The sequence below is a fragment of the Amblyomma mixtum genome, chromosome 5 (assembly GCF_055824585.1).
Source record: "Amblyomma mixtum isolate Tamu chromosome 5, ASM5582458v1, whole genome shotgun sequence".
NCBI lineage: Eukaryota > Metazoa > Arthropoda > Arachnida > Ixodida > Ixodidae > Amblyomma > Amblyomma mixtum.
The window spans coordinates 188,794,580-188,815,871 of NC_143016.1; the positions used below are offsets into that span (position 1 = coordinate 188,794,580).

A 21,292-nucleotide genomic window follows, 5' to 3' on the forward strand; every position below is an offset into this window, starting at 1 on the left:
AAGCGCCGCTGCAACATACTGCGGGTGGTTCTTATCTCCATAAAGAACCTTTGTGCTCGAAGGAACTGTTACCGCGGACCCACCTTCGAGCGCAATGCTCTTCGGAATTCGCTGATTTTCTTCTTTGTTTTCTGCTAAAAAGGGGGCCACGCTAAACATTGGCAGGAAACACCCTATCAGTCCTATTTCTCAGCGTCTGCCAACTTCCATATATATGGACGGAAGTACTCTGTTGGTAGTGCTAAAAATTTAAGACGCGAACGCGGCCTTCCTGGCTTAAGAGTGGCCACGATTAACAACAACAACAAAAAAAACCATGCTTTACTGCGCTCCAGTGCGAACCCAAATACTTTCTTGTGTACGCAACACCCTGCTTCTGTTTTCGACGCCAGGGGGACACGCCTGCTGCGCCGCACCGACAGCACGAGCTGGAGTAATCAGGCACGTGTCTCCCAGTGCGCAAATCTAATCGACGGAGAGCTTTGAAGCGTCGCAAAGAAAGCCGGCTCACCGCCCGAAGAACAGCAGAAGGGCACGTCGTTGCCTCTGGCCAGCTAACGAAGTCTGGCAGCGAGAGGAGCCCCGTCGTCGGCCGCGGAGCCATTATTTAATAATCAGTGCCTGTGCGACTTTCTGGAGTGCCGGACCGCTTAGCGTCAGGACAGTGCCTTTGTGACGGGCCGCTGTCAAGACTCTCTGCGGTGCCGGCCTCGTCTGACTCTGCGCAGAAGCTTTCCGAACCTCGAGTGATTCTGAGGGAGCCCCGGGATTCGTGAGCCGCATTCAGAAGTGCAAATTAAGCCTGCGATGCACAGGTACTGGAAACAATTCCATCTCTCTTGAGTGGTTCCTTGGTAGCAAATATAATAGTGAGAGATTTAATTACCCGTTTCAGGCGCCGCCCGCTATTTCTTTTCGGAAATTTTACCTTTTCGTCCAAATTGTTTGTGCGAGTCCCAAGAGAGACAATTAGTCTGGTTTGCAAGTAAAAAACGCCAGCAGCAAATTTCTGGCAGGAACGCGCAAAATTTTGGCCAAAGTGTCCCAGTTGTTTGGAATTGTGTTGTATACGTGCTGTTTTTCGCCTCAAGATTTGTCTGTTGAGCACCGCAGGGATCAGGGATTCCTACTGTTTATGTCAAGGACGCACATGATGGCCGGAACTCAGAAAAATGTGACGCTGTAATCGCGAAGGCAGTGAACACCTTCTCGGGCCTCCGTGGTAGTTGTATGACGTCACCGAACTTGTCGCCGGCCGCGATTTTCACTCCCCGAAGCAGCCGCTGTAAACAGCGAGGAAGGCTGGTGGTGGGCTCAGGTAGGCTGCGCGTGTGTGCTGGGTTCCCCCCCCTCCCCCCTTTTTTTTCCACCTTCAAGCGCTGTTCACCGACACTGTGGCTCTTGTGACCGACGAATGAATTTCGCATGCATACATGGATACCATCAACTTGGTATTTACGGCGGATAACACCTCACAGGAAGCGAAGAAAGCATTTCGCAATTACGCCGCGCTTCACGCTGAAACATGTCGTGTGTGAGGGTGCTGGTTACTCGAGAGAAAATGAGCGAAAAGAGCGCTGTGATGCGGTAATCGCGTTTCCAGTGACGACTGAAGAGTTGCCGCCAGCACCCAAGTAATTCATCATCATCATCACCAGCCTGACCACACCCACTGCAGGACAAAGACCTCTCCCATGTCTCTCCAATTAACCCTGTCCTTTGTCAGTTGCCGCCACTGTATCCCCGCAAACTTCTTAATCTCATCCGCCCACCTAACTTTCTGCCGTCCCCTGCTACGTTTGTTTTCTCTTGGAATCCACTCTGCCTTCGCATTACATGCCCTGCCCAAGCCCATTTCTTCCTCTTGATTTCAACTAAGATGTCATTAACGCGCGTTTGTTCCCTCACCCACTCCGCCATCTTCCGATCTCTTAACGTTACACCTATCATTTTCCTTTCCATGGCTCGCTGCGTTGTTCTGCGCCCAAGTAACTGTGGCGGGCTAAAAAAGAAAAGCTAAGCTAGAAAAAAGAGCGCAACCGCGTAGTAGCTGCGTCTTATGAGCGTATGTGCGGGCTTGGTTCTCCTTCATTAATCACTATAATGCGTGAAAACCGTTCATCGACAGATTACGCTGAACATAGGTGTTTTGACGTGCAGGGTCCTCCCCATCCAGCTTGAAGACGGCTCTGTGCCGACGGCGCTCCCCGGAGCACCTCTCGCGGGCGCCTAGGAAACTAGTAGTAGCAGTACTCTAGTAGTAGCAGTCATGCACAATGCAAGTGGCACTTATGGGGCAAAAATGCTTCCATTATCAATGAAATTGCGTGAAAAAAAACAACAAAATCAGGTATTGATGCTAGTCAGCAGGTTTGTTGTAGGCAATCAGTTTCATTTTATTGTGCTCTGTTATTGAGGCCGTGTGCGCAGCTTCTTTTAATGTTTTTCTTGATTGTGCTGGCGCAAGTAGCTGCCCTGCAAAAGGGGTGCAGTGACCCTGTCAAACTTTCCGCTGACGAGGTTACCTGCTGTATTAGTATATGTTTGTTTGTGTTGGTGCGTGTGCGTGTGCATTTTATCGAGTGACTTCCTGTATCCACATATACGCAGCGTGTTGCTATGGGCCCCTTCTTTCGGAGTATCGTCATGAAATAAATTACCCCTGTATTTTAGTGCGAAAACACTGTTCCGATGGGTAAACCCGGTCATACTGTTACACATCTGGAATATGTTTTTTCCCCTCCGCTTCTGTTTTATGATATCTGCACGTATTCATCGCCCATTGTTATCTTATTAAGCAGACAAGGAAAGGGGGGGCTCGTTATAAATACGAGAGAAGCCAACAGCCACAGAAACCAAGGGGCACAGGGGATTTCTAATTTATTTATTTTGTGGTGTTGATCAATTTATAATATTACTGAATATGTTATCGCTTAAAGCTAATTGATTAGAAAAGCAGAAGAAAAAACAACCACATGTCGCCGGTGGGATCCGAACCCACGACCTCCGAATTACGCGTCCGGTGCTCTACCGCTGAGCTACGGCGACGGCTGTCAAATCTTCTGCTTTCGGGGATATTTATGTTTACAAATAACCTAACCTTGGGAGTGTTCACCAGCGCCACCCACGTTCTTAAGTGGCGGACGTAGCACGTCCTGAGTTAGAAATCCCCTGTGCCCCTTGATTTCTGTGGCTGTTGGCTTCTCTCATATTTATAACGAGCCCCTTATTCCCCTTTCCTTGTCTGCTTAATTTCTTAACGAGGGTCTCGGTTCTAGCAGCCTTGATGCCTTAGGAAGCATAAGAGGGTTCTCACAAAGCTTCCACCCTCGCCGTTCGATGACGTTTTACGTCACATCTGCAGTAACTCAGGACGTGCTACGTCCGCCGCTTAAGAACGTGGGTGGTGCTGGTGAACACTCCCAAGGTTAGACTATTTGTAAACATAAATACCCCAGAAAGAAGAAGGTTTGAAAGTCGTCGCCGTAGCTCAGCGTTAGAGCACCGGACGCGTAATTAGGAGGTCGTGGGTTCGGATCCCACCGGCGACATGTGGTTGTTTTTTCTTCTGCTTTTCTAATCAATTAGCTTTAAGCGATAACATATTCAGTAATATTATAAATTGATCAACACCACAAAATAAATAAATTAATTAGAAATCCCCTGTGCCTCTTGGTTTCTGTGGCTTCTCTCATTGTTATCTTATGTCTTTTGTGTTCTTTCTCTTGCCCTTATGCTTTGCTGTTTTATGTCTTTTTTGTTAAATTATGCCCGCCAACTATGGTATAACTTATTAATTGCCGCATATTATAGTAATATGTTTTAACTTGATTCGATACTTTTGTTCCAGCTCCTCTGCCAAACTTGTGCACTTTACCTATGTATACCTGTTGGGAGGTTCCCCAGACAGTTTTACTTTGGGACTTCATACTGTACTAACTTTTTAAGAAACTTATAACTCATTTGCATTGCGTTTTAATAAACCTTCAAGATCTTGCGACGTTTGTGGGTTTGCGAAGATCTTGCGTTGTTTGTGGGTTTGTGCCTAGTGAAAGAAGCGAATAAAAATAAATCAAATAAATATCCGTGACTGTGACTCGAACCCATGGTGGCGCGAACAGATCAGCTTCGCTGGCACCAGAGCACTACGGTATCGCCGCAGCCGATCACGCCTCGTGTCAAACTGCAACGCACTCTCACGCTGCGCGTTGCACATTGTCAAACCATCCGCGGCGCGAAGACACAGACAGAGAATTCTGTGTCTTCGTCGTCGTTCATGCAGTCCTGCTTTCGCACCTTTTAGAATTTAGACAAAACTTCTCTAATTTTTGCTTCGTTATGTGTGACGTGTACATGCCTGACTCATCAATTTGCATTACATGGACGCCTGGTAGATTGTGCCATGCGTAAGGCTCTCATTAAGCATGTCGATTCATATTGCACCATATCACTTTTCTAGTGTTTTGTTACGTCTGCATGGCGACTGGAAAATTGAATTTCGAGAGCCAATGAAATGGAAATCTTGGGATGGAGACTTTGGGCCTTATAATAAGGGAGTAATTACTCAGTGACGTCCACCCGAGCGCAGCCATACGGCTACAAAGGAAAGATATACAGCTTTCTCAGAAACTTCGTAGTTAAAGAAAAATTCGTCCTGGTCCGGGGTTCGAACCCGGGACCACCGCTTCACCGGAGCAGTCGCTCTGCCAGTGACTAATTACAAATCTACTCCACCTCGGGGGATTCCCCTAAAAATTGGACCAACTTTGTACCTTATTTCGGACAGCGTCTGTAGTTTGAGAAGTGTCACGAACACTCCATGATAATGAACTGGATACTGAGCGTAACGTTGATTTTTCTCATTCGTAACAAACGCAGAATAATTCGTCATTCGTTCACATCCTCAGCCCATCTCACGCTTTCGCATGAGCAGTCCATATCTAGCCAAGACAAGCACAGCAGTGGCAGGCATTCTCAGCCGTCACCATTTCTCGTCGTTCAGCGCGGCGCGAAGAAATAAGCGCCGGAGAATAAATTTAATAGTTCGCGACAACCAGCTTCGGCGAATTTCCGTATGACATGTTAAAACAGCTGATGGAATGTTATATTTTGACGTTGGGAAAGCATCCGCGAGAGCAAAGCTCTCCTTTTTTTTTGTCTATACAGCTTTAACTGTTTAAAGTTTGATTGTGCGGTCATATGTGTTGGACTGTGCTGCGCATGCGCAGTGGATGCCTTTATAAAACCGACCAATCAGAACGCAGTTAGCACAGCCCAGTGGAAATATGGCTGCGTTCAAAAAGGCAAGTGCGAAAAGGTCTACACCACGTTAAAGCAAGTGATTCAGGTCAGTTTTTCATTGCGAGACTGATAACCGTCCGCGCAAGCCGTGCTATGCTAGGTGAGCTTGCGATCGAGCTCAAACGTATTGTACTTCCTTAGCCGCACGCTTCTGTGCTGCCCCGCGTGCTAGGGGGTCAGGGCTCCTCAAGCTGTTTTCACAGCTTTTACCTGTCCTCCTCGTAACGTTTTGCTGTGAAATAAATTTGATGTGATTTGAATTCAAATTGTGAGACCACCTGTCTACGCTGCATGATGTTTGTTCACCACCGGAGTGCCGGAGGCATCGTCTAGGATCTGTGAAAAGGAGGCTGAACAGGGCAAGTTGGAGAGAATGCATGTTTGGAAAAAATCAGAGCGAAACAAGAACGGGACGGAAGCAACGGAACACGGATAAGGTATCTGTGACGTTAATCTAGGGCGAGGCGGAAACGTTTAGGTCTTGTACGAAGGTGCTGCGGCAGTCAGGAATGCACCGAAAGGCTTCCAGAAGAAACTCTTTGTTGGTGTGGCTCGCACCGACAAAGAAATAAACCCGGCGGTCGTCGAAGAACGCGATCACAGGCTCTCCCGGCCGCTTGTAATTCAAAGCTGGCGAAGAACTTTCCAGATAAGGCGCGGAAAGCGTCTGCGATAATCTCGAACAACGTAGAAGCAGTTGGCTGCACGCGGCTTCGATCATTCGAGATTAATCTGGTCTCATCTCGCGTCGCGCACAAAGCGACGAAACCGCGTGCCGGCTTCGTCGCTTTCGCGCCCACACTATGTTACTATTGGTGACAAAGCCACTCTGCATGACAATGACGCAAGGACGCACGGCCAGGCCCGCTGTTGTCTGAGAGACTAGCTTCAATAACTGATTTGACATCGTTTTATCTGTGGCTACGAGCTAATCATTGCTATCAACCACCGCAGTGGTAACTAAAATATAATAGATAGCATTAGTTAATCAGCTAGTTAGCATTGTTTGCCGCGTTTTCTAGCTGGCAGAAAAAAAAAAACCCTGTATTAAGAATATAAAGGGTGCTGAATTCTTCTGAATTAACGTACGAAACGCGTTAATGGTTTAAGAAAACGAACAATGGTTTAGTTTATGGGGGGTTTAACGTCTCAAAGCGACTCAGGCTATAAGGGACGCCGTAGTTGAGGGCCCCGGAAATTTCGACCACCTAGGCTTCTTTAACGAGCACGGAAATCGCACAGTACACGGGCCTCTAGCATTTCACCTCCATCCAAATTCGACCGCCGCGGCCGGGATCGAAGCGTGTCTTTCGGGTCTGCAGCCGAGGGCCAAAACCAATGAGCCACCGCGGCGGCAGAACGAACAATAAATAAAGCATAATTAAACTTACCCATTGTAGGTGATTTTTTTGACGTCTAAAGACGAGAAAATCGCGGGCGAATACGCATATGCATAAAACAAAGAGAAAGGTTGCAAAAGCATGTTAGCTTTTGTATGAATTCGCCCTGCAAACAGCCTCCTGCATTTCTCGAAGCAGAGAATCTCACGCTTATTTGATAAATAAAACGATTTCAAACACATTACGCTCAATGATTTTATTGTGGAGGACACAGATATAATTTGAGAAAGGCATATTGCTGGGGTGGCAGATTTTCAGACATCGGGGGATCAGCAGCGCTTGCAGACGAAAACAGTGAAGGAGAAACGGCACGCCACACAGCGCAGTTGTACGTGTCGTTTTTCCTCCACTGTCCTCGTCTCCAAGCGCTGCTGATCCTATGGTGACAGATATAATAGCTTGGAGCAATCGATGTATTTTGAGTACCCTAATAGCGTAATCAGTGTGAGATGACTGTCCGCGGTGAACTTCTTACCGAAGGCGCTCTAGAAGAGCATTTTAACGCGCATTAAATCGGTGCTGTGATTAACTATGATAAATTCTAACACATCTCCAACCGAAAACATTAATTTAAAGACCAACATTTCGAAGCCGGCTCGGATCCTTTTTCAGGGTTCACTGGGGGAAGTAGCTAGCGTCTTTAATTATGCATGGAAGGAAGGTCAAAAGAATGAAAGTTGTGATGCGAAAGGTGCGGGGGAGGAGGGGGGAGTGCAGGGGGTTAAGGCTGGGAGTCACGTTGTCGGACTGGGGGGGTCCTTGTGCAGAGTGAAGACCCTGCGCATATACTCCGGACATGTTTCCCTTTCTTCGGTTGATGTTGTTCGCGGTAGTTTGGATGTGCCAGGATTCGCTTTAAGCCTTTTTTGATAATTCGTTTCGGTTCCGAGGATGCTGGTTTCGTCGAAGTTGAGTCTGTGGCCAGAGTCTTCGGAATGTTGCCCCTGGTGAAACTTCATCATTCCTTGATTGCAATGCCTTTGACACTGTTTTTATAGTGCCAACGAATACATTGGAAGTTTACAACATTATTACAATACTGAGAAACAGTAAAAACATTCACACAGATCATATCCAGATTCGACCCGTGAAATGTACCCCAGAGGTTATCTGCTCAACCCTCGTGCACATTTATAACCTTGTTTTTCAGAGAGGTTGTTTTTCTCTTGGCATGAAAGGTGAGAAAGTGTGTTATATTCAAAGGTGGCGACAAAAATGATGCTGCCAACTACCCACCAGTATCGGTTCTCCAAGGTTCTTCAAAGTTTCTTAAAAATATCATTCTGTACCGGCTAGATAAACTTTTACCAAACAGAAACTTCTTTCTGAATGTCAGCATGAGTTCAGGAAAGGACGCTCTGCTAGCCCCCCTTCTGGTACAAAAAAATTAGCACTGAAGAACATAGAGGCGAACAAGCGTATTTGTAGACTATATAAAGCTTTCGACAGCGTCAACCATACTGTTATCTCTGATAAGGTATACATCATTATGACATTCGGGGTGTACATGGCTCGTTCTTAATACCATATCTTGCAAGGCGCATTCACTCTGTAGTAATTGGCGGTAATATGTAATAATTTAAATGAATGCCTTGCGGCATTCCTCAAGGCAGCGAATTAGGACAATTTTTGCTTAACGTCTTTGTGAATTACGTTGTCAGCATTGCCAAACCTTCTAGTTCGTTTTGTACGCTAACGATACCAGCTTATTTTTTACATCTGATAAGGGCCCCCACTTGATGCATACCGATAATGACGCCTTCTGAAATTTGTTCGATTGGTCGAGCAAAAACAATTCTGGAATAAACCATAAAAACTCAAAAAAAGAAACCGGGAGTTTGAATAACAAGCTACGCCTGGACATCTTCCATATAGCTGAAGAGCACAATTTTAGGGGTGGTACTGCCGAACCATGTGAATTGTGATGCGCATATTAAACAAGTGGTCAAAACGTTACCTTCTGCTGTTTGCTTACTACATCGATCTCGAGACATTTTTCATCATAATCACCATCATCAGCCCGACTTCGCTCACTACGAGACAAAGGCCTCTCCCATACCTCTACAATTCTGCAACTCTTTCCTGTGCCAGCTTCGGCCACCCTATCCCTTCAAACTTCTTAATCTCATTCGCCCACCTAACTTTCTGCTGCCCCCCTCCCTCCCCCCTAAGCTTCCCTTCCCTTCCCCTGGAATCCACTCCGTCACCCTTAAGGACCAGCGGTTCTCTTGCCTTCGCATTACATGCCCTGCCCACGCCCACTTCTTCCTCTTGATTTTGACAAGGATGTCATTTCTGTGTTTGATCTCTGACCCACTGTGCCCCCTTCGTGTCTCTCAACGTTACACCTATCATTTTTCTTTACATAGATCTTCGAGCTGTCCTTAACATAGGTTGAACCCTTTCCGTTTGCCTCCAAGTTTCTGCTCCATAGGCGAGTACCGGTAATATACAGCTGGTATAGGTATACCTTTCTCTTTACGGATACTGAGAGATCTGATCAGAGAGAACCTGCCAAATGCGCTTTCCCCCATTCTTATTCTTCTAGTTATTTCACTCTCGTGATTCGTAACTGCGTTCACTAATTGACCTAACTAGGCGTATTCGTTTACCACATCCAGCACCTGGCTACCAATTGTAAACTGCTCTTCCTTTCAGAGATTGTTCAGCATTACTCTGGTTTTCTTCATACTAATCTTTAGACACAATATTGCTCTGGCTGTCCAAATCATTGACCATGCTTTGCAGCTCATCTCCTGAGTTATATAGCAAAGCAATTTCATCAGCGAATCGAAGATTACTAAGGCAATCTTTATTAACTATTTTCCACAATTTTCCCCATCCAGGACCCTGAATAACTCCTGTAAACAGGGGTGAATAGGATTGGCGAGATCGTGTCTCCCTGCCTCACATCCTTTCTTATTGGAACTTTATTGTTGGTATGTCAAGGGAGAAAACCAGCCAAAAAAGACGAAAACACAAGAAGAGAACGACAGAGGACTACGACTGGACTAAGAGCTGAACTTTTCATTGAGTACAGACCGCCAGGTAATCACCACGCATGCGCCAAGGCAAACACTCAAACATGATCACTCAAATAATCGAATTCTTTTATCAACGCTATCGATGGTGAACTGACGATGGTGAACTATCGATGGTTAACTGACTGGTATCATGGCGGACTATCGTAGCTTTGCGCCGCTATAGATATCTTACAGTGTTTTTACATAACTATTCTGCGCACTGATTCCGCAATGCCTGCATGACTGCTGAGATTTCGACAGAGTCAAATGCTTTCTCGTAATCAGTGAAGAGAATATATAGGGGTTGGTCATATTCTGCGCGTTTCTCTATCACCTGATTGACAGTGTGTTGTGTCGACCCCACATACTGCACGGGTCCACACGGGATAGAGAGGCATACAGACATTGCTAGACTTAGTTGAAACAAGAAAAACAACATATACAATCAAGAATTTCATATTATCGACTACACGATGCAGAGGCTGGGGTGCCAAAGCTTACATGCCGTTGCGTTGGCGCCGGAGTATTCGTCAGAAGGAGCGAAGGGACTGAAGAGTTGACCTCGTTCGTTCTCTGAGGTTCAGTTTCTCCCCGATTTCTTGGGCACTTCGAGTGGCGGAGTGCCGACTGCCAGCGGTGTCGTCCCGGGCCTTCCTTGTCACCCAACTGACCTAACTACATCTTCTCAGTTTCGTTTTCGCCGTCCATTCGGGCGATCCTTCTTTCCAGGCTGGATCGTCTTCATCGCCCTCCTCTCAGCGCCAGCATCTGCGGCATTCCCTGTCTTCACCCGGACCTCCCACCGGCTTGGGCCTTTTCTCCTCCGGCCGGTGCCCCGTTTACTCTTGCGGGATGTGCTTGACCCGATGATTGCTTGTCGGCGTGTGAATAAAAGTTGGGGTCGGGCTGTCGCCCTTCAGACCCCTAATGTGCCGTGGCCCCCGACACCCGGCGATTCCTGGCGTTATATAGTTTCTTGCTCACGTGCCTCCGGGGTCCCACAAAGGGAAGATGTCGCCGGATATAGCGGCCCTCCAGAGGTGCGCAGCGCACTGTCACAGTGAACATAGTCTATTGTCGAGTATATTTTAAGAAAGCCTGCCTGATCATTTGGCTGATTGAAGCCTAAGGTTGTCCCGACTCTATTAGCGACCACCTTAGTAAATACCTTGTAGGTAACAGACAGTAAGCTGATCGGAATGTAATTTCTTAAGTCTTTGAGGTCACCTTTCTCATGAATTAAGATAATGTTAGCGCTCTTCCAAGCTTCTGGTGCGCTCGAGGTCATGAAACATTGCGTATGCAATGTAGCTAGTTTTTGTAGTAGTCTCCCCTCCATCCTTTAACAAATCGGCTATTACCTGGTGCTCATCAGGTGCCTTCTTTCCCCATTTTCATTGCTCCCAAAGCTTTCTTTACTTCCTCTTTCGTTACTGCGGGATGTCCTAGTGTTGTGCGCTACTGTCTCTCTCATTAACGTCTTATTACATTGGCCTTTGTATGGATATGTTTAGAACGCTTCGGGTACTTTAACTGTCTTATCCGTATTGCTAATGACCTTGCCGTCTTTGCCTCTTAAAGGGGTAGAGACATCAAATTCCAAGGTTGTACAGTAGACTGTCATACGTTTCCTTTGTATGTGAGGACAATAAGAGCGAAGTATTAAATTTAAGGGAGGTCTAGAACATATCTTAATTTCATTTTAAAATTTGTGAAAATGCTCACTCTTGAAGTCTGAGCCATCGCTAGTGCATCAATGTGACGTAGGAACAGAGAAGAAAACACAAGCAAGTATTTCCTACGTCACTGCACAGTTTTCTGACGTACGGGACCAAGTTTTGCGGTTTCGCGGCCTAGCAACCTTGGTTACGAGTGCTCACGAGTCTTTTTTTCTGCACGCTCGCGAGTACGACGGTGCTTTACGCCCGGCGTTGCCGAAAGATCCGCTTTTGCACAGGAATATTGCCGGTGCTCTAATCTAGGAAGCATTCTCTGGTATCATGGATGTTATGTATTTTCTTGTGCGAACGTGAAGTACGCCGAGCATGCCGACCGGCCGGCCAGCTTGGATCCTGTCTGCCGGCGTCATAAAAACGAGCTAAAGTGTGTCCTTGACGTAAATAATAAACCCTGGGATAAGAAATGTGAAAGATATGTAATTCTTGAGGATCGCTGACCAATACTGAGCTGCTGGCAAAGGTAACGGCTACGATACGAACAAACTTCTTGCCACAACCGCCTCACAGATGCCGCTGGCCCGACGTTGGGGTCCGACTCGCCTGGCGCCCGCTCGCTTCGCTGCTGAAGGCGTCGCGGAGATATACCATACTATTATTTTATTGTGAGATGATGCTGTTGACAGTAAAGCGATGTGTAGAGTAGGCCTTTTAATATAGCACAGGCGACTTCCGAAGCGCCGGCCGCTGCGGCTTCCATGCGAAAGAGGCTATAGGGCTAGCGACGACCACGGCAACCAGGCAGCAGAAGAGCTCGTCGCCCGGAGCGCCCGCGAGCGATGCCGTTGCCGAAAGCTCGAAACATAAGCAGGCATGCTTTGTAGCTGCTCGAGCAGTCTTTCTGATAACAAGGCTATCTTGTCTTTTCTTATGAGATTTGTACACCATCCCAAGCAGCGCTCAGGCACTGCTGCACGGCGGCGAAGTGCGACACCGGTTGTGGGCGGAGCTTGGGTAGAGCGGCGCAGCGATGCTCACCGCTCCGTGTGTCCCTGCTTGCAGTGGGGCGGCAGTTCGCAAGCGACGGCCGGTGCAGCGCGTCGGCCAAGTGGCCATATGGTTTGGTTTGGTTTATGGGGTTTAACGTCCCAAAGCTATGAGAGACGCCGTAGTGGAGGGCTCCGGAAATTTAGACCACCTGGAGTTCTTTAACGTGCACTGACATCGCACAGTACACGGGCCTCTATAACTTCTCCTCCAAAGAAATTCAACCGCCGCGGCCGCGTTCACACTAGGCCGACGAGAGCCCAATGCCGACGCGACGGCGACGCCGACGATCGGCGGTCGCGTCGGCCAACCTGGTCGCTCCCCGACTAGCCAGTCACACTACACCGACGACGACGACGACGCCCCCAACGTTCAAGCGTCGTCGTAGTGTGACAACGTCGCCGACCAAAGATGCCGACGAGACCCGTCGGCCGACGTGTCTTGGGCAGATCGGTGGCCGAGCGAAAACATTCGCCGACCAAAAGCGAGTACCGAGCTCAGAGAGCGAAGTGCAATCATTATGTACAGAAATAATGCATGCGCAGCAACATTCATAACGCCATATAACTACTTGGCTGACGCGCAGCACCGGTCGTCGTTTGCGAACTGCCGCCCCACTGCAAGTAGGGACACACGGAGCGGTGAGCATCGCTGCCATCCACAACCGGTGTCACACTTCGCCGCCGTGCAGCAGTGCCTGAGCGCTGCTTGGGATGGTGTACAAATATCACAAGAAAACACAAGATCGCCTTCTGCTCGAGCAGCGACAAAGCATGACTGCTTATATTTCGAGCTTTCGGCAACGGCACGGCTCGCAGGCGCTCCGGGCGACGAGCTCTGCTGCTGCCTGGCTGCCGTGGTCGTCGCTAGGCCTATAGCCTCTTTCGCATCGGAGCGCAGCGGCCGGCGCTTCGGAAGTCGCCTGAGCTATAATAAAAGGCCTACTCTACACATCGCCTTACTGTCAACAGCATCATCTCACAATAAAATAATAGTATGGTAAATTTCCGCGACGCCTTCAGCAGCGAAGCGACGGGCTCAAGGCGAGCCGGACTTCAACGTCGGGCGAGCGGCAGCTGCGATGCGGAGTTTGCCCATATCACATCGTTACCTTTGCCAACAGCTCAGTATTGGTTAGCGATCCTCAAAAATGACACGTTTTTCACATTTCTCATCCCAGGGTTTATTATTTACGTCAAGAACACACTTTAGCTCGTTTTTATGACGCCGGCAAACGGGATCCAGGCTGGCCGGCCAGCCGGTATGCTCGGCGTACTTGACGTTCGCACAAGAAGATACAAAACAGCCATGATACCAGATAGGATGCTTCCTAGATTACAGCAACGACAATATGCCTGTGCACAAGTGGATCTTTCGGCAACGACACCGCCTGCGGCAACACCGGGCGACAAACTGAGCGCTGGTCCCAGGCTGCCGTAATCGTCGCTAGGCCTATCTGGTTTCGCATCGAAGCCGCAGCTGACGGCGCTTCGGAAGTCGCCTGTGCTGTAATAAAAGGCCTACTATTCACATCGCTTTACTGCGAACCCTTCCCATAATAAAAGATATGTTAGATTTCCACGACGCTTTCAGCAACAGAGCTAGCAGACGGCAAGCGAACCGCACCAAGTAGCAGCATCGCCAAAAGCGGCTGTGGGATGAAATTTGCTTGTATCGCAGTTATCACTTTTACCAGCAACTCGGTATTGGCCAGCGAATCGCACACACTTTTCGCACATGTGTCCCCGCCTTAAAACGCTGTGCGAACGACTTGACGAGTTGTGCTCTGCCCCACCGAGTGTTGTCATCATTCACAATCGGCGTCGTTCTCACGCGAAGAGGAGGCTGAACTGATCGGGTTCATGGAAAAAAGGCGCTTGATTTGGGACGTGCGGTACAAGCACTATCATCGACGCGATTTGAAAGAAGTCGCCTACAGCGAAATAGCAGCTGCACTTGGCGACAAGTTTTTGGTTTTTTCTTCGATGGCTCGTCAAACACCTCGAGCAGCAGCGATGCTGCAACAGCCGCGCCCGCTGCTTGAACGTCACCCATCGCACCGCCTCGCCGAGTCCGTGCTTGCGGCAGAAAGAGACCATGCGCACGAAGCAGCAGCGTCGAGCTGTCGGGATAGGATGACGTCGGCGTGAGGTCGGCGCTGTTGTCGGCAGAGTGTGACACACGGGTCGGCCGACGGCTGCTATCTCGGCGACGCGACGGCGATGCGCTCGTCGGGCGACGACCGGCGCTCGGTCGGCGTCTGCGCAGTGTGACAAACGCGCCGACTGCACGAAAACCGCTGCCGCCGACCATCGCCAGACTGAAATCGCTGGCCAGCGGATCAAAAATGAAGTGGTTGTCGGGGTTCGAACCGCGGCGTCTTCTTCCTCGTCTGCGTCATCCCGCGATTCCTCATAATCGGTGTCTTCGCCGAAATAAAACTCTTCTTTCCGACTCGGAGCTATTCGGCATTGCGACTTGCCCTCCGCCCGGCTCGTTGTAGGCATGTCAAGCAGACGACATGCCTACACGACGTCACGGCTTTCCGGACCCACGTGACAACGCATTGTCTGGTTTTTGACGTCATGCACGTGCCTGGCAAAACCTGGCAACTACGAACCGAAACCGAAACTGCTGGGTACAAATAATACGATTATTAATTATATAATGCGAGTTCATGCTTCTAAGATGGTGTTCCATGCTCACTGAATCGCTACGCATTATTTACAACCCAGAGGTACAACACAAAAATGTGGTGTATATACCGCTTTAAGGTGCACCTCTGGGTTTAACCTATGTATAGTTTCCTCTTCACCACTTTTAGGGTACCTCCATACTTTACATCACGCTGATTCTCTCCGTATTAAACGTGCTTACGTTGGCTACCTTGCGCTCATCGATTAACTTTGATAGCTCTGCTAGTTCTATTCTGTGTGTAGTGTTAGACGTTTTCATGCTTTGGAGTTTCTTACTCAGATCTTTAGTCGCCTAAGATAGCTTGCCGGTATCCTTTCGAGCCATCCCATCACTTTTACTACGCACTCCGTAATGATAGCTGTGCGATTATCGTTCATTGCTTGAACACTATGGTCGCCGTCCTCTACATAGCCATATATTGCTACGACGAAGTAGAAGCGGAAGACGAAGTGGCCTCCCGCGTGAAAGGGACGAACGAAGAAGAAGAGGAGGTTGATGGGTCTCCCTGTTCGCGTTGGTGCTTCCTGCTGCTCCCTGCTAGGAACTTTTCAGTCTACAGTTCGTAAATAAATGTAAATAGTATTTCCCCGTAACATCGTTGGTGGAGGTGCGACAAGACGGAACTACGCAGCGTACGCTACCTTCAACGTCTTTGAAGACACTTCAGCGCCACCTGAGAACACCAGGAGGCAATATAGTGTATTGTCGACGCTACCTTCCACGGCCGACAATGACGGAAGCATCTATAGCTATATATAGCTATATATAGCCATATATCTATGTATATATTCACTTTCTTTTTTTGCTTTTGTAGCGTAAATTGTGTTGATGAACAGAGTGCACGTGCTTTATTATTTGCATTTCTCACTTGCATCTCAAGTATTCTTCAATGCATTCTACTCTGTATGTAATGTTGCTACTGCCAAAAATGTTCCCTATCCTAGACAAGCTGTGTTCACAGCTCTCTGTGAGGTAAGCCATCAAAATTATAAAAGGTTGAAAAATAAACTCGACATGATCTGATTTGAGGCGAAAGTGCATCGTGCGCCACTGCGCTTCACCGGTTACATGACCTCTCTGCATTGTTAAGAAGTTTGTCTGTGTCACTGTTGCCTTGGGGAAAGGGGGCTCAGTTATGTTTGTACAGCCCTACCGTCCCTTTTCACCTTTATGAAATGAAATTGATTGATTAAATCATTTGGTAAAATACCATTACTTTATTATTTTACATACCCTAGTCACCGAAGAGGTGAAGACCGACCGGAGGGGCTTACAAGAAAGAAAAGCACAATGTAATATCGACAAAACTCACAATACAAAAGATACATAGGGGATTCACTAATGCGATACCTCAAAGTGCAAAAAAAGCAAAGCATACCTGGTAAAAAGCAAAGCTTATACCAACCAGGAAAGCGATGGCACCCTAACAGAAGCAGCCGGGCACCGAATTCAAGTATTCCAGATCCAGAAGTTTGAGAACAGCATGCTGAAGGCTGCCTCTTAGAAGTTGGCTGCTAAGCAGGATAACTTAACCGCAGTTTCATTTTGTCGGTCGCTGTAGCATCTTTCTGTGCGTAATCATTATTGCATGCCAGGGAACCCTGGATTTCCGTATTACATGTTTGTGTAATATCCATTTAAACTCTATTAATCAGCTGCTGTTCTCTGTTTTTTATTTTCGTTGCTACGTATCTGTATAAACACGCCGCTTTCGCTGAGTGTCTGAGACGTGCGGATATTTCACAGTTGCTACATTTTCAACCGCCCACTTTGATGCTCCAAAAGTTGCTTCGGGATCAGATATATCAAGGAATAAATTACCTGCCGCTGGCGCCAGGAATTGAATGGCGGGTCTTTGAAGTGCTCGCCTGCATCTCATAAATTTCGAAGCTCTGTTTTAAACAACCTTCGCTTTTCGAGTTGCTACGAAAGAGGGTTATCTCCCCACGCGCTGTAATACACACCGCGCGAGGTAGCTGCGCGCTCGCTTGATAATAAGCTGGTGATGAGAACAGATCCTATCATCTCCTTGGCGGGATAAAGGCAAGGGTTTCATTATCGATTTCTCTCTTCTCCCTAGGCTGAAATTCATTTCCGGTTCTCTCCTGTTGTCGAAAGGTGAGCCTGTACGACAGAAAACTAGCGGGAATTTCCCGGAAGTGCTGCACGTCTTATAACTTCGATAAATTACGTCAGAAGCCAAGCTAAGTGCTATCGCAACCTCTGTCTGTATTTTTTGAGGAGGCATACCTGTATGTGGGACACATCCGCAGAAACTCTGGGTCTTTCCATTCCAGAGCACTACGAAAGCTAGGCTGTTTCAGAGTGAATCACTGTGGAAGCTATTGGGAGGATGGAAGGCGACAGGTGTGACCATCTTTGCACCCGACCTGTGCCTCGCGCATCCTTTATCGTGTATGGCCGGCGGTAGTAAGGCGCCGCCACATGCTGGGCACAAAGTGTGCAAGTGTTGGTATTTCACGACTTGCGCAAGAAATTAACAGCAAGCAAGAAAACGGAATTGAGCATTTTTTCCTGAAAAAAAAAAAACTGATAAAGGGTGTGTTCCGCTGAGGCCTTTCGTGGCAGAAACAGGCTCACGGCAAGGCGCCCCTTCCATATTAACGAAGAAATAATAAGCCTTTTCAAAGTAGAGGGCCATTTTTCAGTCTGTAACTCTATCAAGGTAGTTGTCTAATTTAGTAACCGCGAAGAAAAATCGCAGGCCTCGTATGCCTTTCCCATTGATATGTCAAAGCTCTTATTATTGAGCCCGCTATTTCAAATCATGAATGGTTTGCGGCGCTGCATAGAAAGTTGGACCCGACTTTCCTTCCAGAAAGATGATGGCCTGTCCGTTTGCAGATTTTATACCCTTTATCGTTTTACTGTGTTAAAACATGAATATGCGGAATGTGTGAAAACTAAGGTGGGTATTCGGTCTTGCTCCACCCGTGCAGCCAGTCGTATTTACTTCAGGGTGTTCTGACCAACGCATTCCCGCGCAGATGAATAATGACAAAGTAGTACGGATTTTTAGGCACATAGATGACAACCTTATAGTAAAGAACGTAGCTAAGACTGAAAAGAGGGAACGCACGATGGGGTCGGCACACGGTGTTTTTAATTCCCGTGCCCGGAGTCTCAGTTTCGCAGCGTAAATGCTAAACCACTATAGGGTTGCAGTACGTTAACTTATGCGTCAGATATAAAAGGACTTACGTTGCCGGCCGCACCATCCCAGAAAAAAAGAAAGGAAATTCTAAATTATCGATCTGCGCATTCCAAGCTCGTGAAGAGAGTAATTTCCGCGGATGCCATTTGTGCAGATCTCAGTGAGTCGTACCAGCGTTGTGTCGCCGAAAGAGAGGCGTTGGAAACGCTTCGCCTCGAAATGCCGCGTGCCTAAGGAGACTGATATAAGTGGTTGAAAGCTGCTCGAACCGGTGAGAACTGGAAGGCAACCAAACCGTGCCGTGGATGAACTCGACGTGTGGCTGCGGCTTATGTGAACAGTGACCGTCTAAAGAAGGCGGAGAAAAAATGAGGCATAGTGTTTTCGTTAACAGCACCGAAGAAGCTGGCGCATTTGTATCCTCTTGTAAGCGGCACAGCTAGGTAGCCAGTTAAGTTGCACTGCAAACCGTAGTTAGTGCAGTGCAAAGTCTGTGTCGTTTACAAAGTCCCGCACACCTGTGGCAAGCCTTACATGAGGCAAACAGGTGAATGAACGGCTGGGAAACTTGGCAGTGAAATCCACATCGGCGGAAGTCATCTGGCTGATCGTTGCTTGTAAACCTGTCTTCCAGGGAACACAAGTCTCAGCTACAACGAAAAATTTGGGGTAAACCCAAGCTCCGCCTTTAAAGCTATGACACGATAATTAATGGGTGCTATCAGCTGCTCTTGACCACGCAGACGCGAACACTGCATATCATGCGCAAGGCCACACGACATACATATGAAGACCCGCTTTAAGCAATTCGGATTTTTTCGCTCACAACGGACGCTGGCAAATTTTCTACAGAACGGGTCTCTTAAATCTACCGCTTTAAAATGTAATCACACATAGACATTTTCGAAGCCCTGTGCACAGCACTTGCACACGGCACGGTTGGGGCGCATGTGTAATGGAATTGTTACGCCTCTACAGCTTTACGCTGAGGTACATGCACCATTTTTTGTGTAACTACTGTTAAAGACAAGCACCACTCCCGTCCACAAGTGTTCCACGCTGTAAGGAGGATGGATGGATGGATGGATAGGAGCGCCCCCTTTGAAACAGGGTGGTGGCATTTGCCACCATGCTCAGCCTTTCTTTCTTTATTATTTTTTGTTTACTCTGTTGACAATTCTCATTAAGAATCGCCATCATCTTTACCTACGGTTTCCTACAATTCTAACTTCATGCCACATCTCTGCTTTTCAGCCACCAATCCTCCAATCGCTTTTTGCTAACTTCCACTGCAGATTTGTTTACACGACCATTGTTATCTCTAAACCCTAGGGCCTCAGGAAGAGTGACTGCGCCTGCATCGACATCCGGATACCATCACATTTGATTATGAGGTGTTCAATTGTTTCCACAGATCTACCACACACTGCACATGTGTCATCTTCTTCGTTAAATTTCTTTTTGTAGCTGCGCGTTTTAAGACACCCTGACCTAGCTTCAAAAAAAAGTAGGGCACTGCCTCTTGAGTTATCATAGAACTATTCTTGCGTGATCTCTGTTTACCAGTTTCAGTGTAGTTGTTCACTCTGTTTCTTTTCCATTGAACTAATCCGATTTTTAACTTCCGCGTTTTTAACCTGTCGTTTAATGCTCTTTCTTTCTCCGTCCTCATGACCGGCATACTTCCTGGTTAGTTTTCTAGTTCTGGTTAGTTTTCTAGTTCTTTTCCGCCGCTGTGAGTCAACGCTCTTTCTGTATAAATATTTAAATACCTTAGCTGCCCACCTGTTATCATCCGATTTCCTCAGGCGTTCTTCATATAGTATTTTACTCTCAGCTTCCCGTGCTTCGAACGATGCCCAGCCCATATCCCTTGTACTGCCTCGTTTCTGGTTTTGCCGTGGGCACCTAGTGCTAATCTTCCAACAGCTCTCTGATTTACATTTAATCTCGACTGAACTTCTGCCCTTAAGCACAGAACCGCATTGCCGAAAGTAAGTCCCGGCACTATTATTCCTTTCCAAATACCTTTTAGTACTTCATATTTGTTGTACCCCCATAATGCCCTATGTTTCATTATCCCGGCGTCTCTTCGTCCTTTTGCCCTAAGAGCCTGTTCATGCTTTTCCGTGTATATCTGCCCTTCGTTTAGCCATATCCCAAGGTAGGTATTTGTATTCGGCCACTTTGGGTATTTCGTGGCCTTCTATTGTAAGCACCTGATCAGTTGTATCGTTAAAAATCATCACATCTGATTTAGTTGCGCTAAAACTGAATCCTAGAGCGTCTCCTTCGTCTCCACAGCAATTAACCAAAGTTTGTAAATCTTCCTGGCTATCTGCTAACAGTACAATATCGTCCGCATACATTAAACCCGGGAGTCGCTGCTCAACTACATTTCCGCCTAATCTGTACGACAGATTATAACCTAGATTACTTTCTTCTAGCCTTCTTTCCATATTTATCACGTAAAGCATGAACAGCAGCGGTGATAGAGGACAGCCTTGCCTTAATCCTTTGTGCACCCCCACAGCTGTGGTACTTTTAAGGCGGAAGCCTTTAATGTCTCATCGTTGTAAGCAGCAGTTGTCGACAGAAAATGGCACGCTTTTCAATTGGTGGAAACGGTCGTGACGTCACAGTGCGCGAATTTCAAACGGGGCCAATTGCACTTTGGCTAGTAACCATACAACCAATTGAAGGGATCGTATAGTGATGCTCCAAGTGAGACTGAGCTAAGCTAATTGCTTAATTACCCAATTAGCCTGTTAGCTTTACTAGTCAGGCCATATAAATAAATAAAAGTGATTAAGAAATTGGTCGAACTCAGGAATCGAACCCCGGTCTTCGGCGTGAGAGACGAGCACGCTATCCACATCGCCATGCCAGCTCGATGGTTTGGAATGAACAAAGGCGCGTCTAGTGAATACGGTGTCTTCACTCACTCTCATCCTCCTCCATTCCCTTCCGGCG

General features: G+C 47.5%; 1 protein-coding gene and 1 non-coding gene across 2 annotated transcripts in view; both read right to left on the reverse strand.

The window, feature by feature from the left end:
- The window catches only part of LOC149345182 (tachykinin-like peptides receptor 86C), a 264,961-nt gene that overhangs the window by 24,945 nt on the left and 218,724 nt on the right, over positions 1-21,292 (reverse strand). The gene's annotated exons all lie outside the window — the stretch shown is intronic.
- TRNAT-CGU (transfer RNA threonine (anticodon CGU)) lies at positions 2,977-3,048 on the reverse strand. Its single transcript has one exon. It is a non-coding gene; the product is annotated as a tRNA-Thr (tRNA).